Here is a 19,572-nt window from a genome sequence, read left to right as displayed (position 1 = left end):
CTATATCGTAAGACCACTACGGGGTAAGAGGGGACTGCGGGCGGTTTTTTACCAACTAGTTCGAATAAATTTGAACCATTATCTGAGAACACAAACACATTCAAACATTGACTCAAAATTATTTGCATGCACCTACTTGAGTAGGTACCTACAGAATTCCCATAGTACGAAGGGTGGTGTATTGTGTATTGCACATTTAACGAATAAATTGTTTACTGTATTAAGACCGGCAAAGAAAACATTTTATTACCACAAAATAAAGAGAAAACATAACATACCGTATTGCAAAGGCATTAGTCGTGGCTCAAATGTGTCCGAATAATCCATAGTGAACAAATTTGAACTATTTTAGAATTGTTGTCCTGTGCGCGAATAGGCGAGAAGGAAACAAACTTACTAAGGAAACACTATGGGGCTTAGAGACTCGAGTACTGAAATAATTCAAAGGATTAATAATAATTTTTATTATTATGGTAGTCGAGACAAAACACATGACAATATGTCATATGTACAGAGCGCGACGAATGATCGGTCTGAATGCACGACAACTTTCATACTGAGGTGCGCGCAGTGGTTCTTTTATATATTTAAAAAACAATAATACAAAAAACAATAATACTGATAATGTCTCTGCACTAACTGCACGAAGTATTTATCCACAAAGGAAAACAAATGACGTTTGTCCACGTAGGATAAATATTATGATAAAACTATGCAATATTTTTGCAAGCTCAGTGGTGGTGTTATATGCATGGAGATAATAAAGACTATCTTATTAGAGTTCACATAATAAATAAACTCGCAAAAAATTATGTTTTTTTTACCATAATACAAATATTTTGAAATGTCTTTTAAAAATTAAAAAATAAATTTGGCTTGGCTGAGGAATGAACTGTCCTTCCCAGAGACCGGAGTCAACCGCGCTACCGACCTTGCAAAATACCGATCGTGTAAGACCGACATTTATTGTGTATATTAACTGCTGTAATGTTATCGAATTTCAGGTGCGTTTATGTCCGCATGTGTATGCATGATTGCCACAATCAGTTTCATTGTCATCGACAACGAGTATATTTGCAGAGATTCAGCTCTATCGGATGTCGGGAAGTTGGTTAATTTCCGCTCCCAAGATTGGCATACAGGGAAATTCAAATAGATGTATTCAATTTTTTTTGCCTTTTACTACATAGGTATTAGTAAAATAAATGAATGAATAATTTTAAAATAATAATTAAGAGACTATATTATCCATTCGTCGATTCCGAATGTCTTATCCAGATAATTCATTCTCACATGAGAGCACACATAATAGAAATATAATTTATTATCGTGACGTTTCGGACAGTGTTACAGTGTCCTTTATCAGGGCTTGACGTTGGCTAAAGAAGGAGAAGGCGCATCAAGGCATAGTAATCCAAAACAAATCAGGATAATGCTTCAGGCAGTGAAAATCTAAAATGATATACCTAACATAATATCATAATGTAATCGACAAAAACCGAGTGCTGTCAGGAAGCGGTATATCGAGAGCCCACCGATCCATACATTGTGTTGGGACCTGCAAACGGGTCGGGGCGAAGGCGGGAGCAATGCGACGTACTGCTAGCTAGCAGGTTCGCGGTTTCAGTGGACGATCGATAACTATCGCGTCACCTCCGATATGACTTATAGAATTTCTAATTATCATTTTTATCAATAAAATTTGTGTTAGTTGCAAAATGGTTTTAAAATATTCTAACAAGTTCATTAATTAGACACTTCAACAATATTACAAAAAAATTCCACGACCTCATCGTCAGTTGATGACTGACTGAACACACAGACATTTATTATTGTTTACATGTTTATCAGTCTTCTGTCAAATTACAATTTATATACGTATATTAAATTTTCGGTTATAAAAGTACCCATAATAATAGTAGACGTGAATCAATTTGATAGATGATACGATAATGTCATTCAGCATAAAGGCGGCAAATGCGAAAACTTATATCTGCAATACCGAAAATTTACTGGGCTACAATCCGCAAAAGAACAATTAGTAGAATACGTAACTCTTAATCACGTGCATGCTTCCTGCATGTACAGGCCTTAATACGAAAGTATTACAAGTTGACAGTTAATTTGACAAAAATCGATCGGTCGCGCAATGAAAATGTAAAAAGGCAGTAATACCCATTTTACCCAGCACAATCAAAGGTATATTTTAAATCGAAATATCGATTTATCAAAGCAAATACGAACGCGTAATCTGAAGAAACGTGAAGTTGGCAACTAAACGCGAAATGCGAATATGACCGTGTTTTTGAGGATTGGAAATGCCAGTCTAAAAAAATCTTGTATGAATATTATTATAGGTAAAGATTTTAACCTGAGCAGTACACGGCCGTCTTCAACGTATAGCTATATACCAACGCTGCAGCCGTGTATTAGGAAATCTTTATAAGTAAGACTACTTTTGTTTAGTTTGTTTATTATGCGTGAAAATAATTTAGATAGTATCACTGATCCGTTTTGGCTACCAATAATAATTAGTGATCGAGCTCGACAACCCAAGAACGGCAGGCATCCGTCATTCCATCTGACTGCAGCGCGCATTAAATCCTCAAGTCATTCAGTTGTTGAACCCGCGCTCATGTTCATGTAGGATGCATGCCAACTTTGAACATTTCATTTGCATAATTCAGCGTTATATTAGCATCAAACTGTCATGGACAGTCGGGCGAGATAAGGTGCCAGGCAAACATGAAATCACGTCGGATTTGATACACGGCCTAACAGGTAATCACGTTGTACCGATATACGAAAACAATGAAAGATGCCTTTCCATTGTTCCCCATGTACAGTTGTTGTTTTTAATCCTGAATGTCTCTTCGGAGGATTATTCGATACCAGACTTGGCTCTTGCGTGAATTAAAACGTTACTTGTATTCGAGGCAGATATTGGATGATGCAAATCGTTAGCGAGAAATGGTTACATTTAATCTTTGAATATTATCGAATGTTAATAAATAACATACATAATATGAACACAAGGACACGGTACAGCGGTAGGATACTGCAGATAAAAATCACGGGATCATCATTGAGTTACACAGGACACACAGACAGACAAAAATAGTATTTTTAAAGAATCACGGGATAATCTGATTTCTCGACATATCTGTTTCAATTTTTAAAATGCCAATTAAAATAATTTTCTGGTCAAATATTATAGTTTAGGTAAGTACCTACTTTAACGCTTGTTTGAATTCATCAAACAATCAGTTACAAAAATTTTAAAACGACACATAAATTCAAATCAACAAGGTCAGACAATCGTTATTAGTATGTTTGATTATATTATTGATATCTAAATTGCATGTGATACCACAAGAGAAATCCAGTTGCCCAATGCCATTGAAACTACGATCCCCATATGCCGGGATAAATTTTAAGGCTGAATGAAATGGTTGTAAATTATCTACCGGTTCAGGTCTAGTGCACAGCTAAAGCCAATCTCAGAAAAAATGATTTTGGTGGTCTTACAGAGACCGATTAAATAATTTGCCTGCGTCAGGATTTCAACCCTCGCCCCGTTGGTCCGGGATACAGGAGTCTACCGTTGCCATAGAGGTAATAAAAATGTGAATGTAAAAGAAGACCGAGAAGATTTTCTGGATGTGATATCCAAGATATTGAAGATTACCCATGGATGGCACATAACTGTAGGTAATGCAGGGATTGAGACATTAACAAATACGATTGCAACCTCAAGGTCGAGGCCCAGAACGATTCCTACCGCCTGCTAATAATAATCCGAGCTAAGTTTTCTATCGCAAATAAAGTCCATGGTGTAAGCTGAAAGTGTTTTGCTGACCCCGGAGTTTTTGTTTAAAGAGTTTGTGAGACAAACCCGGAGTTACAACAATATCTATGTCTGATATTCACAGCAGTTCTCCTGTAGCCTGTAGGTTTTCCGAGAAATAATACAACAATGAACAATTGTTTTTGTAAGGAACTTACCAAGCTGGATGCAATTATTCGAAGTGAAGTCTATTATGAGGAAACTTACCTGCAAAAAGAGAAAACATGCATTATAATTAATGGATGGCAAATTAAAAATACAGACGATTTTTAAGCAATCAACACTAAAATAATATAAAATAAAACACTGTAACTATGTGACAATCATCGCAAAGGAATAAAGATCGAAATGTACAAGTCGCAGTGTTTAATGTGAAATTGTGCGATGTGGCTGTCGTTCATGATCTAAAAGTCTGACCATTCTTTGGTTAAATTTCTAATACAAAAAAAAAGTTTTATCATAAGAATTTTTAATTTAGATTCAATAGAATGGCTATATAAGATGTCAGGCAGTGTATAGATAAGGCTAGAACCAAAAAGAACTAAGTCAGTGGCGATATTTCATTCAAATCTAGGTGGAAGGAATTTCTGTAATGTATTATCTATTCATTACTTATTGCATAATACGAGGCGTATCCAGAAAGTAAGTGTACTGAATTTTTGTAGGTTACAAATTTTTTTATTTAAACAAAAAAATTACATGGTTACCGTAGTACATATGTAAGCTATTTTTCGACATAGTCGCCATTCCTCTCAATGCAGGTGGTGAAGCGGGGGATCAACTTTTTGATGCCTTCCTCGAAGTAGTGTCCCGCCAACCCCTTCGTCCACTTTTCCACCTCCTCCTTTACCTCCTCGTCGGTTGAAAACCTTTTTCCACCCATGTACAGCTTCAGGAAGGTAAAGAGATAATAATCTGAAGGTGCTAGGTTAGGGGAATGCGCGGGGTGGTTCAGGACATCCCATTTAAACGAAGCAAGCAGTTCCTTCGTGGCGTTGGCCGTGTGTGGTCTGGCATTGTCGTTCAGCAGGCTGACTCCCTTTATCAGCATGCCTCTCCTCTTGTTATGAATCGCCTTCCGCAATTTTTTTAGGGTCTCACAGTATTTTGCAGAGTTGATGGTCTCCCCTTGAGGCAGATATTCAATCAAAATTATGCCTTGACAGTCCCAAAACACGGATGCCACGATTTTCTTGGCTGAAATTGTGGTTTTGAACTTTTTGACGGAGGGTGAAGAGGTGAGAACCGTTTTTAAACTCGCGATACCACTTGTGCACACTCGTACAATTGGTAGCTTTATCACCATATGCAGTTTTAACCTCATTATAAACCTCGAACGGAGGTTTTTCCTTCCAAACGAGATAACGGATGACGCCGCGTATTTCGCACTTGGCGGGAGATTGGATTGACATTTTTTACGAAACGCGTTGTCGCGTCGACACTTCTCAACGTACTGACCTTGAACAGGTCTCGTTTCGGAGGGGAAGAGCCAGGCTACACGTAAGTGTAGCCAACATATCGAAAATAAAATTCATTCGGTCGTGAGAGCCTCAGTACACTTACTTTCTGGATACGCCTCGTATATACAAATTCAATGAAGAATATTTTAACTGATATAATGTTTTTTCCGAAAAACAGACGTCAGTCGGATTTTTATTTGTATGAAGATGTGGGTTTATCGACCTGCGATGATAGAATGAACCACCGATGTAATTGTTGAATTGATTTCAAATTTAAATTGTATACCATGTCACCATACAAAGTTAATAAATTATGCGTGCGTGGGTAATCAACGATGGGTTCAACTACTTGATCGCTAGACCGGTGATGAAGGGAGTTGGCTGAAATCCAGAAAACCAAGGAATATCTAAGCAGAGTCTTGCCGAAGAAAATCATTTCAAAATAATAGCGTGTAAGTTTAACGTACGGATTCCAAGTTTAAAATTGAAATTTATTATATCTGGTTTGCGATATGTAAATCATGTCAACGTACCGTATGCGTGCGGTTGTCAGATATTTACTAAACGAACCAGACTGACAAATTATTAAAACGAAAAATGTTACCATAGATTCTTATAAGAAATGTATGGATTAGATACTTACAAAAATAGACAATTTTACCGTAGAAAGGAGGAATAGGTATTTAAGTTTCATACATTTGGCAAGAAGGCTGAGGTAAAAGACGCAATTCTCCTTCTTAAGTTTTAACTACGTTGATTTTAATACGTGTTCATCATCTTCTCTCAGCATATATCCAGAGTAACTATTACCTTGCGTGCAACATTGCAGCTATTCGAGACAATTGAACTGCCGACATATGCCATTTTCTTCACTTTGGTGGGACAGGGTTCTAACGTCCCTTTACCTTGTTCTGAGATGTGAGTGTCAAATAAATCAAAGTTTGCAAGACGATTTCTCATAATCTATTTACCGATTTCTGATTTTGAGGTTGTAACTTGTAAAGTAATTTTGTTTAATATATTTTAAAGGAAAGTATTTAAATAGGACGTATACTTAGAACATATTTAAACATGTGAATAGAACCATATGCAACTAACTAGGGTATAATAATTAATTTCATAAGATTCTAACCTATTTCCCTAATGCCATACCAAGATAGGGCCAGGTTCTAAAGAAAAATTAAGACGAAGCTTAGTGCCAAATCACTATTTTATAACGAATTGGTGTACATTATGAATACAAAAAATATGATTTGGATAAATTGATGGTTTTGCTATCGTTTCGCTTGAGTAGAATACAAATAAATAAAAAAATTACTAGATAAAAAATATAAATGTAAACTACTAATTTTTTTTTCAATAGAAATGTATGAACGCATAAAGGAAACAACTTTTTAAAAATACAGTATTATAGCTATGATTATCTGTGACAGTTTCACTTAATTAACTTTTTTGTTTTCATATTTATTTTATTTTATTTTATTTTGTTTATTGCAGAAACAAACAGTACATAATTACATAGATGACAATAGTTACAAAGTTATAAAAGTTAGTATAATAATTGGTACCAATGACATGTCGCTGAGATATATACATAGGAGGAATATTATACATTTACGGTTAAGTTACATTTTTAAGTTAAGTTAATTAGTGTGCTGGGGAAGGAGAGAGGTGTGTGTGAGTGTTTGTGTGTGTGTACGTGTGCGTGTGTGTCTGTGTGTGGTTGTATGTGTTATGTTGGCGAATTTAGTGTGCTAAAAAAGTTTTTCTTAAATAGAGGGAGAGAATCAAAAAATATATCGGTACTTGTGCTTGTTTGAATTGAGTTGAATGTTTGAAGGATGCGAGAAATAGGGGAATTGGCTGCAGCGTTTGTATTATTACTAGTTGTGTAAAAAAGGTTGGTATAAATTTATTTCAAAAATAAATAATTCCAGTTTTGTGCATTAAATTGAACGTTTCTAGACTCCTTTTGCTAAGCAATTTTAATGCCTTCAATATAATGTAAACCAAGAATATACACATTTTTGGCTTGTAGCTTCCTCTTAAGCAGAAATATGTTTTTTTCTGAAGTAGCATAAACTCTCAAACGGTAAGCCCTTCCATCATAAAATTACGTAGAGTAAGATTTTGCAGAGTATGTTTATGATTTTCTAAAACACACGGAGAAAAATGACTATTGCTAATTTATTAAGAATCTCTTCAAATTATTGGTAATTCCGGTGTAAAATCGAATAGCAGGCCTTACGAACGAATTAATAGGTTTCCTGATAAACCTTTTAGTAAATTACGAATATATTATCATGATGTCGGAACACGTGTTCATGAAAATCCGAATATTTTTGCATTACAACCAAAATTCTTTGAATCGTCATGATATATCAAGGCAAATCGATAAAACCATTTCTCAAATTATTTGTTTATTAATAAGGCCAGTTAATTTATCGTGAGGGTTAAAATCGATTACTCTCCGTGTACTATTTTTAGCACGCGACATCATTTATCCTCATGAGATTTGGACCTTTGAAATTTCAAACCAAACCTGATATTACAGTTATTTAGTGAATAAATAATAAAAATAATCATGTACTAGCTGTACCCCATCACACGTTGTAATGGCTCAGTCTGTCTGTGCAAATAACAAATAATAATAATTCCAGATTCTGAATTCTGGGACTAACTACCATTAGTATTCCTCTTTGCCCAGAATACTAATGGAGGAAAACAATTATACCAAGTCAGTGGACATCTTCAATTTATCTTTAAACAAATATAAAATGTTGTTAATGAAGCAATTCAGTTATGTACAATAAATAATGTATATTTCTTAATATTCACATGACAAAAGTCCCGAAAAAGGGGAGGAAATTAATAATAAATAGAGAAACAATAGCGCGTGTTGCTTTTACGTCCAAGAGATGGCGGTTTTTTTTAAAATATATATTTAACCTCTGTATAATATATCTTAATAAAAAAAATCACGTGTCACTGTAATCGTACACAATAATCTCCGAAACCGCCCAACCGATTTCAATGAAATTTTGTGAATGTGTATGGTTGATTCCAGTTTGAAATATATGATAGTTTTAGACCTGATAGGTGGCGCTGTTGTTGATGTATAAAAAAAATAACGATTTCATCAACAGATCATTTCCGTTGTAAAGAGCATGTAAGGGGTTGTAAAACCGTGGCCATTGCAAGAAATACAACCAGGAGAAATCAAATAGTTTTTACAAATTTTTACAATAGAATAATTTACAATTTGGGAGGCGGGTTTGGGTACTGACGCCCCGAGAACTATTTATTGGATAACCAACACCTCTGCCATATGTCACCCCAAGTGGTTTACTACGTTTGGTGATTTAGTAGGGGTGCCCGGGTTCATCTGGTGAGGTGTGTTCAGGATTCGCCTGCCCACCCTGATATATTTATACGTCACTCCTGGACACATTGATCCCTAGATTCTTACCCTCACCTCATACCCTTTTCCTTCCCAACTTCTTCACCTTAAAATAACCTCCACAAAGCATCCCCAGAGATGACATAGGCCCTGAGGGAAATTATTTTCCTCAGGGCCTCCTGTGTGGGATTAATGTAAAAAAATAGGTTCTCACTTCTTGGCAAACCGCTAAACCCTTGGTTATTTCTAATAAGAACAGAGGTAACAGAGGAGCTCTCAGTGGTAAGACTTTATCAACGTGTGGCTGACGCAACTCACTTCGAGGCACGTGCAAACATCCTTCGAAGTTGATAGAGCACGTGAACAGACGATCCGCGAATGCTAATACAAGTAGTTGTTGATGCAATTCAGATTGTTTATGCTCAGCGCCATAATTAAGATGGAACGAACAAAGGGATAACTTCTCAGGCAACAATAACAGCGTTACTTCATAAATTACATTACAGATTTCTTCAAGTGAAATTTTTAAGACTCTCGCTTTAATTCTTACGTAAAATGATAAGTTTAAAGCCGAGGAGAAAATATTATATTACAAAAGTAAACAAAAGAAAATTCTGTGAAGGTTTATGAAGGTACAGAGAAGATGATATACCGGTAAGGAGTTAACAACACAACTTAGAACAGGATATTTATATTAAGTACCAATTTATGGAATATTGTGAAGGTAAATTAGGGTAATTTGAGTCACCTAAATAATTTTTTATAAAAGCGAGATCATTCACATTAAAATAATCGACAAACGAAATCGTGTTCCTGGCATTGATGTAGGGGAGAGAAGGGCTAGTTGTAACATTTTTACCCTCTTTCGATTTAGTGACTAAACTATTGAGTATTTTAATTGAAAAAAGCTTTTAAATGAGAAATCATATATTTGAAAATATATTCCCCCTATATTTTTTCCTGAATCTATAGTAAATTTGTATTTATAACACTTTTTGTGGAAAGAGTCGCTTGTTACAACTTACCCCGTTTTTGGGGCAAGTTGTAACTAGTGTGGGGCAAGTAGTAACGTCATATTAAAACAACAGGTTTCATTATTTGAGGCTTGTATTATAAAACCAACGAACACACAGTAAGACAATTGTATTTCTTACGAACTAATGAGGTGAATACTTATCGTTTTCTTTAACAACAATAGTCATCTTTGGACTCGTATAGCATATACTTAGGTTAATTAAACTTATTAATAAACTCAATCATCAGTGAAAACATTTTTAATAAATTGCACTTATAATCGACATTAAACAACTTTTTATAAGAATTCTTTAATTTTTGTATTTACTCAACTATCACAATCGGCATGCTACCTGGGCTTAAAAAATGAAAACAAACAAATCTTACATTATTTTTGGTCAAAAGTTTAAAGAAATTAATTCAAACAACCAATTTCCTCATCCTTCGCTGCTTATGCTTCGTCTTCATCAGATTCACAGTTTATACAAATGTACGAAACAGGATCACCTCTTACACATTTAACGTGTGACCACAGTTTACAGATCATACAATCGACCCAATCTTCTTTGTCTGATTTGCTATATTCTTCTCCGCAAATCAAACATAACCACTCTTCTTCTTTAGAATCTGAGTCTTCATTGAAAACTTTTTTCTTCACTTTATTAATCTTGGTCTTTTCAGGTCTATTCGCCTTTGCTTTACCTTTGCCCTTTCCTGTTCCTTTATTAACTGCTTTAGCTTCTTGTTTCTGTTTTTTTATCATTTTTTCTTCAAATTCTTTCTCCAGAGCTTCCTTCTCTGGAGTGAAAAACATTAATGTGCAGGCTTGGGGCAAGTTGTAACAGGTTACTACTTGCCCCTTAAATTTTGCTACAACTAGCCCCAAACGGAAATTACTGAAATTTGTATTTATAAAAAAAAAATGATTGGCTTAGGTTATGTGAAAGTACCACTACACGATGGCTTAATAAATGCTTAACAAAATTTAATAGAAATATTTTTCAATTTGACACAGTGTGATCTTGAAATCAAAATTTACGAAATCATATTTTTTAGGTTACCTGTAAAAAAAACGCACTCCTGCAGAAACCGGTCACGGCGCTCTCCCGCACTGTACTGACTACGCTTACGTCGTAAACCGTATCTTAAAGGGCACGTTGAGTTCAAAATCGAAACAAAATATTTGAAACCGGCTGAGTTATTAAGCTGTTACTACTTACCCCCGTTACAACAAGCCCCTGGCTCCCCTACTATATTTAGATTGGACATGAATCGAAAAAATTGGTTCCGCTTTTTAACCGCCAACTGACCTCCAACTCTCCCAACGCTTTAACTACTAAAACTAGCGAATACGGTCTACGCGCACTGCTTATCGCGGTCTAATAGTGAAACAAGTTTCGAAGAGATATTGTATGCGGTAGCGCCTCTATTTGTCGCTCTATGGTTCCAGACAAAGATATTAGAAGAACGAGATGTGCTATGCGCAGTTCGTACTGAGTGGAATTGTTTTGCCGAGTGTCGCCGGTTTTGTTCACCAATACTACTGCACACCTTCGCTTGCGCTAAGGTATCCGCACTAATACATAGAATAGATTTCTGTGCGTACACGTCCCGATACCGTTCAAAGTACCCTAATTAGGTAGTACTCCGGCTACGGTCCGGCGGCCAACATAGCATATCTCGTTCTTCTAATATCTTTGGTTCCAGAGGACTGACAATATTACAATTTTTCATAAAAATATGCAAGTGTTCAGTTTTGAATCGGCAGTATTGCAATATTGTTTTAAAGGGTTCATACAATATTTCTAAATAGGATAAAATAGTGTATGTCTGTTTGTGCGCTTAGTCCTTCTAAAGTACGCAACGGATCTTAATAGGGGTTTCACTAACATTTAGAGAGTTTCTTCCGGAAGGGTTATATTATTTTATAAATTTTAAATTAAATATCCCTGTCGAAGACTTAAAATACAATTTCTTATAAAATACTCTAAAAATACATACATTAGAAGATAGACGTAAAATAAATGATTTAACGTTCTCTATATGGAATGTGTGGGACTGCACTAACCTCCCCACATACCGGAATAAACACTTTATTATTATTATTATTCAAAATACTTAACTCTAAATTCGAGTGTTGTGAACTCCTGCAACTTATAAACATACATACACCCACAGTAACAACACGACAAAATACAATATTCTACAGCAGCACACATAAGCGTAACTACATTGCCCACTCTCCGATACAACGACTTCACACCATGGGAAATCATTACTTGGGTGATGTTGACATATTCAATACCAACTTGGCAAGTTTTGTGGATCATTTAAAACATTTATTTCAACAATACTCCTAAACACATCATGTAAACCTACAAATAGCTGTAGTTTTCTGTTTTTGTTTCTTGTGTTTGTATGACTTGTTGCATAGCTTTTATCAAATGTAATTTTATTCTTATTTTTTATGTTTCAAAGTATTTGTCAAATTAAAATTATACTACCAACCATGTAAAAGCCCTCTGGGCGTTAAATAAATAAATTATATAGAAAGTAGAAAAAATCAAGGTGGTAAAATAAATATTTTTGAGCGCTTACATTGCTAACGCTGGCTAAGCCTACATTAGGAAATATATCAAAATAATGTATTACGGAATTGTATATGTTGAAAAGGCTATCCGAAGGATAACTAAATAATGTATTACGGAATTGTATATCTTGAAAAGGCTATCCGAAGGATAACTAAATAATGTATTACGGAATTGTATATCTTGAAAAGGCTATCCGAAGGATAACTAAATAATGTATTACGGAATTGTATATGTTGAAAAGGCTATCCGAAGGATAACTAAATAATGTATTACGGAATTGTATATCTTGAAAAGGCTATCCGAAGGATAACTAAATAATGTATTACGGAATTGTATATCTTGAAAAGGCTATCCGAAGGATAACTAAATAATGTATTACGGAATTGTATATCTTGAAAAGGCTATCCGAAGGATAACTAAATAATGTATTACGGAATTGTATATCTCGAAAAGGCTATCCGAAGGATAACTAAAATAATAAGGATAATTCCCAGCAACGCCGGGTACACGTCATAACAATATAAGTTTTTTACGATAATTTGATTTACTTCACTAGGTGTAACATGTTTAGAGGTATTTAGGTACATTTAATTATTTAAGAAAAAAATCTAAATAAAGTATAAACAATAGCAAAACTAATTCTTACCAAAATTCAAAATCTCCGATTTGACTTAATCTCGCTAGTCAATGTTCGAACCACTCTCGATGATATTATTTATGCATCAAATTAAATTAAAAGAATTTTTTAAATTCTGTAATGCTACGTATACATACGCAAGCTGAACTGCCGAACTGAATCTCAACTTATGGGAAAAGAACTAAGCAACCGCAATGGCGCGAAACGCCGCTTGCAGTTACTTTGTTCCTTTCTCGTAATTCGAGGCTCGGTTCGCGTTTCGGATCGCAAATGTATACGTACCATAAGATAATGATATCTCTGTGGGAATATCCAATACCGAATGTTGTACTGTACAATTTTCTAATCAAAATGTGTTTTTGTTATAATTATCTCTTAAGCCTCGTTTTACCACACATAATTATTTTGTTCATTTTTTTCCTTTTATTCACTATTTATTTACTTCAAGTTGTATAATGAAATTCACAATTTTAACGTTAAAAACAACGTTAAAACGATTTTTATTCGACTACGTATCTCATTCCAGTGTGGAGAATGAAGCTTTTATGATACTACATGAAGTGAATGGTAGAAAAAGTCTTGGATGCTTGAGGAAGACGGAATCAAATAATTATTTGTGGTAAAATAAGACGTAAATGATGAACAAGGAAATGGGTGTAAAGAGGATGTATGACTTGGAAGTGAGAGATCGAGGACGCCCGAGGAAGACATGGCACGATCAGGTGAAACAAATATTTATTTCAATATAATAAATTTATTTCCACCTTAAAATGCTTTAAAAGAACCAAAAATAAACGATATTAGCCCTTTCAGAAGTAATACTGTACAAAAATGGCCATCATAAGGCATTTGGATAAATAAAATAATTTGTAAGAGATCTGTATTTAGGTTTTATAATAATAATAATTTGATTGTTTGCGATAGCTCGGGAGGGTAATTTATCAAAAATTAAAATTATAGCAGTTTTGATGAATGGCTGCCAGACATAAATAATTAAAGATGAGTTACTAGTTTACACATACTGGTAGTTACCGACGGAAATAATATTAGCTTGTCTTGCAGGTGTTCAAATTGGCGGGACTCGTCGGTAGATAAATATAAACGAGCTGTACATTGGGAAGACATCATGTTGTGCTGGACCACGTAAAGTTGGCAAAATTATGAAGTGTATTTTATACGTAAATCTCTGCTAAGCACCACAGTCTTTCTTCTTATTATTATTATACTCGTAGGTATACCTGATTTTTATTAATCTTTTTATCTCTGTTTTTTACAACCCTAATTTAGTAAAGGAATTTCTTAAAAACGCATTGAAATGTTTAATTTTTGTAATGTTTTAAAAATAATAAAAAAAAAATACATGTGACAATTATTACTTCGACGCAAGAAAAACTTACAGTAAAATAATATCTAACTTCTTCATCTGGTGCGGGGTCGACTACCCTCACAGAAATTTATTAGTATAAACTATTTATTTCTTGAAATGTCTCTTTTTCATGTGAGTCCAAGAGACCCTACTGCCCCCAACCATCTGGAGCCAGCGAGTCTAGCATCTCCAATTGGGGTATGTTTGAGGCTAAATGTAATGGGAAGGGGAAGGAGATGGGGGAGAGGAGAGTGGGGTTGTACACAGCTATTTATATGTGGTCACAAAATACGTCTAAAGCCATTTCAGACAACGTTTCGATTCTGAATGGTGGTCGGGCGTTTACTGAACCAAAAACCTCGCGCTTTGTCTCTTCGAAATTGACGTGACTGGTACGAGTGCAGTTCCGCATAGTTCTTCCGGAGACTGCAGGGTGAAGATTGCCCTGAAGATAGTCAACCTCATACAGCAGACACTACCAGAAGAAGGGGAATATTAATAGATACGTAGATCGAGGAGGTATACAAGCTCAGTGGAAGAATTTGGGAAAGCTTTCATTCAGCATTGGATATACAATACCCGATGATGATGATGATGACTTAATTAGTTACATCCATAGACATATGAATATTAGTAGACCTGCCCTAAGTGATTAAAAGCGTATTATCCCCACTCCCCATACCGGTTCCATTGGAGCCGGCTGGGCTCGCGTATGGCCTCAAGTGAAATTTGAAAACGTGACGTCATCATTCTTGTGCGAACTATGGTCGAGGCATCATCGGTTCATTTTACGAAATAACACGGCAAAATGTTGACTTGTGATATGAAAACTTGTAAAAATAGATGTGAAAAAGAGAATAAACCCAATTGTCGTATTACATTCCATAAGTAAGCATTATTTTACTTTATTTTAAGCTTATTCACACCGTATTATATGGATCAGTTTTAGAAACATATACTATCACATCACAATGTAGCGATTCTCAAGTGTGCTCATCGTTGTTTACTGGGGTAAGTAAATTATGAAACATTTGTAAAAGTGTCTTAACTAAATACTCTGAAACTAACTACGACTCTGCAAACAGAAGAAATTTACTTTGCCGAATTTGGACTTCGCAAATTAGTTCATAACGTGGCGAGTAATTTGCGCTCCCATGTAAAAATGTCTATTCATTCAAAAGCAGATTTTACTTTTAAGAACTAAATGGTGATATTATAATGCGAGATGCCTATTTACTGTCAGATTGATTTATTGACGAATCACAGTCAGCTTAACCCCCTTCGTTCTTCAACAGTTGATTTTACCCCTCGCCATTATCTTCTCGTCTATTAATTCCTATATCTGTGGTTACATCTATTAAGATGTAGGTACATGTTATTACTCTGCTAAATCCATCGCGTTTCATTAAACTAGACCAATAGACCTACCAATCCACGTAAATACCTGATTTGCAGGTATGTGTATTTGATAAGTAAAGTGGCATATTCTTGCATAATCTAATAACGGTTCACTGGCATTTTACTTGTAGTATTTGTAAAACAGCGCACGCTGGCGTATTGCAATTTTAGAAATAAACGCAGGAAATTAAACGCATTCTCATGATAAGTGGCTGCATACAACGTTGCGATCAAGCGAATTCCAGTGCGGATATAAAATAAGTACGGTCAGGCAAAAACGTAACATAAATAGCAAATCAAACCATAAACTTAATAATTAATGCACACGCCTACCAGTGGCGGCCGGTGACTTTTTGTAGAAGGGATGCTGGACATCAAATGATTATACTCGTACTTACTACGTACTTGACATCAAATATGCACATCTATACGCTAGCCCACGAACAAGATACAATTAGGTACCGTCTAAAATTATCTCCATAAATCCATTAAGCTCCATAAATCCATTAAGCTCCATAACTGATAATTGTTTTGTATTTATTTTGCTTATATAATGCACTTGCATAATGTTGATTAACTAGATGATCATTTGTGGAAAAGTGTGTGGAAGGGTTTAGTTTTTCCTATGGGGAAGAAATAACAAGGACATAAAATCGGAAAGAAGTAAATAAAGTAAATAATAATGTATTATTCCCAGCTGCATGAACGGGATTTGCAATTCAATTTTTACATTTTGGCATTATGTAGGTACAGCAACAAAATATTATATAAAAAATAAGATAGGACAAAATTAACTAACGTAATATACATCAATACAACAAATACAAAAAAGAGAGAAAAAATGTATTCATGTTATTTTTTTATTATTAACTAGGTACGTAACCATATAACGGTTTTAATAAAACATTAATTTTTTAAATAATTGGTAATAACAATTATTTTAACTTCAGTAGGCGATAATGTCTGGTTGAAATTTCATTACCATGAAGGTTTTGCAATACGATTATAAATGATATCCGCGAAGATGGGTAATAAATTTGGTCCGCATTCTTTAACTCCTTGAGGTACGAACTTTTTTTTCTTATTTTTTACCTTTTTTTTTTTTTTAATCAATTGATGTAACTTATAATAACGAGGAAAAAATATTTAAAAAAAAATTGGACTGAAGGCTTTTCAGGAATGAGGTGGTCAAAATTTTATACCACAGTACACATGGGAAAAAAATATTAGGTTCAAATCAAAAGTTTATTAGAAATAAAAAAAGGCCATTTTATATGACTAATTGTGGAAATTTTATTAAAAAGATAAAACAGTTTTTATCTTTTTTTACACAAATGGGTACTTTGCAAACACAACATATCCAGTTGGAATGTATGGGCCTGTCTTTTGTACTACAATTCGCACAACGACGTGAAGTAGTATGTTCTGGCCGGTGGGCGCTATTTTTCAGACGTATTTCAGGGTCCACGTAAGGCTTATGTCTCTTAATTTCCACCACCTCCGATGTGGACCCACGCTTTTTGGTGCATTTCAGCTCCTCTTCAGCCAAAAGTCCTCTGTAAACTTGCCTCCGGAAATCTTTGAGCCTCAATGGATTGTCTTTGTCAGCCTTACCCAACTTGCAGAGCTCTGTGTAAACAATGTAAGAATTTACAATTGTTGCATCTAAAAAGTGGAAAAATAAACGATGCCACCATTTTTTAGACTTTCTGTTTATCGAGTAAACCGCCTTCTTTTGATCAAACTTGTCCACATAATTCATGCAGTTGTTATAATAAATAATAATAATAATGTTATAATAAATTCTTAAATTATAAAATGGGGGCCTCAGCACGGGTAAAAGTTTGAAAGGAGGTGTACAGCTCTTCTATCTCTCCATTTTATCATGGAAATTCCAGTATCACTCACGTACCAGTCATATTCACCTCTTTTTAGGTTTTTATCATCCTTCATCTTAGGCAAATATTTTCTGGTTGATTGGACAGTTCCACATGAGCGAATATTCATATCTTTCAGCTGTTTTTGTAGGGGGTAGCAATTAAAATAATTATCAAAGTAAACTGTGTAGTTACGACCTTGAATAGATTGACAAAAATTTAAGACAACTCTTGGCCCTAAGTTAGACTCAGCGTAGTCACCAATTTTTCCTGTGTATATTTCAAATTTTAAGTTGTATCCATTTTCTGCACACATCATCCAGATCTTATAGCCTCTTTTAATGGGTTTTTTGGGCATGTATTGCTTCAATGTGCTGCGGCCTTTGAATTTGACCATGCTCTCGTCAATTGCCAAAGTAGGTGATGGCTTGTAATTTCGATCAAAGGTGTCTGACAAGCAGTTCAACAAAGGCCTTATTTTATATAATTTATCGAAATTAAGTTGACCTCTAGCAGGCATCAATGAATTGTCGTTGAGATGAAGGTTTGACAACAGCCAGCCAAACCTATGGACTGTCATAAATCTTGAAATATAGGGGTCGTGTAAATCAGGGGACGATGACCAATAGTCTCTATAACTGGGGGATTTTTTAATTCCCATTACTAAATTTAGTGCAATGAATTTTTTAATTTCCTGAACGGTTGTGGGTTGGTGATTTTTCCCGACTTGTTGTGCGTATAGATTGGTCTGGAAGCAGATATTTTCAATCAAACTAGGAGTCCAAAATTTCAGAAAAATTTCCAAAGGTGTGGGATTTTCCATCGTAAGAAAGTCATTATGTAGTCCTGTTTCTTCACGGAATTCACCAGGGAGGGCGGTATTGAACGTACGGCTCCATTTAGGCACGACTATAATCGCAGGTATGACAGGTGTAGATGCAGTTGTGCCTGGAACAGCAGCGGTGGATGACAAAACGGACATTGAGATATTAGGACTATACTGGGCAGATGGAGAAGACGATACTGGTCGGTTACGCGTACGCGAAAGATGAACATCAAAAGTAGATGGTGATTGTGAACCAGAAGGGCTGGATGTGCCTGCTATAGGGTGATCGAGTGTGGTAGATGAAGAAGACGCCGGGATTTGATTCCTCACACAAGATAGAGGCAGTTCATCATCATCATCGTCCGAAGAGGCGCTAACTGTGACATTTGCTAGATGCTCCTCCTGTAGATCCTCTTCCTCATTGTCTGAGCACCCATAACAACTGTCATCATCAGAAGGTATCTCTTCTAAAAGTATTCCTGCGATTTCTTCTTGGCGAAGACCTTTCTTCGGCATGGTGTATCTGTAAAATTATAAAATCAGAATAACCATGTTGTAAGACTAAAAAAATTACCTCAAGTACGGTGGTCGAAAAGCAAAACCACCAAAAAATTTCGATTTTACAAAAAAATATTATATTTATAGACATTTCTTATTGATAATTCAACAAATGAAATACAAGGGCACTAGAATTCATAAGAAATGGACAAAAATTCGAAATACATACCGTTATATTTCACTTTAAAGTCGGAGATCACAAAAAACCACAATTCGCTGGCAATTGTCAAACACATAACCAAACCGTGCAAAGCCACCTATTATCGCTATTGGAAACTAAATAGTAGAGAATCTATGTCTCACATGGCATTTAAAAAACTTGTCAATAGATGGCCGTTTTAGCATAATTATTTATTTTCAAGGTGGCCGAATTTTGAAACCACAGTACTTCAAAGAGTTAAAAACTCGTGATGAACAATAATACAATCATAAACAGGTATTCCTCGGCACTTAGTAAAAATGGTAACTCGTTTGCAGGAGTACTATAGAAATAGTATAAAAATGAATAACCCCTTTGTAGCGGTGATTGAGTTTTACCAATATAGTAATGGCGTTGTGTTCTGGCGGAGCTGAACAGAGCGCGCCATGCTGTCTGTCG

The 19,572-nt window shown here is 35.2% G+C and overlaps 1 protein-coding gene and 1 long non-coding RNA gene across 2 annotated transcripts in view; both read right to left on the bottom strand.

Annotated features, from left to right (window-relative positions):
- Positions 1–19,572, bottom strand: part of twin (CCR4-NOT transcription complex subunit 6-like twin) — a 478,069-nt gene that overhangs the window by 147,655 nt on the left and 310,842 nt on the right. The window lies entirely within an intron of this gene.
- On the bottom strand, positions 18,620–19,363 carry LOC149417852 (uncharacterized). The gene is made up of 2 exons (XR_016303108.1): positions 19,144–19,363; positions 18,620–18,939 (listed from the first exon to the last, which is right to left on the bottom strand). It is a non-coding gene; the product is annotated as an uncharacterized LOC149417852 (long non-coding RNA).

Source organism: Hesperophylax consimilis, chromosome 14, assembly GCF_061612785.1.
Source record: "Hesperophylax consimilis isolate HC1 chromosome 14, BYU_Hcon_1.0, whole genome shotgun sequence".
In the NCBI taxonomy this organism is placed as follows: Eukaryota; Metazoa; Arthropoda; class Insecta; order Trichoptera; family Limnephilidae; genus Hesperophylax; species Hesperophylax consimilis.
Note: the sequence above shows the minus strand (reverse complement) of the source record. Positions and strands in the feature narration are given on the sequence as shown.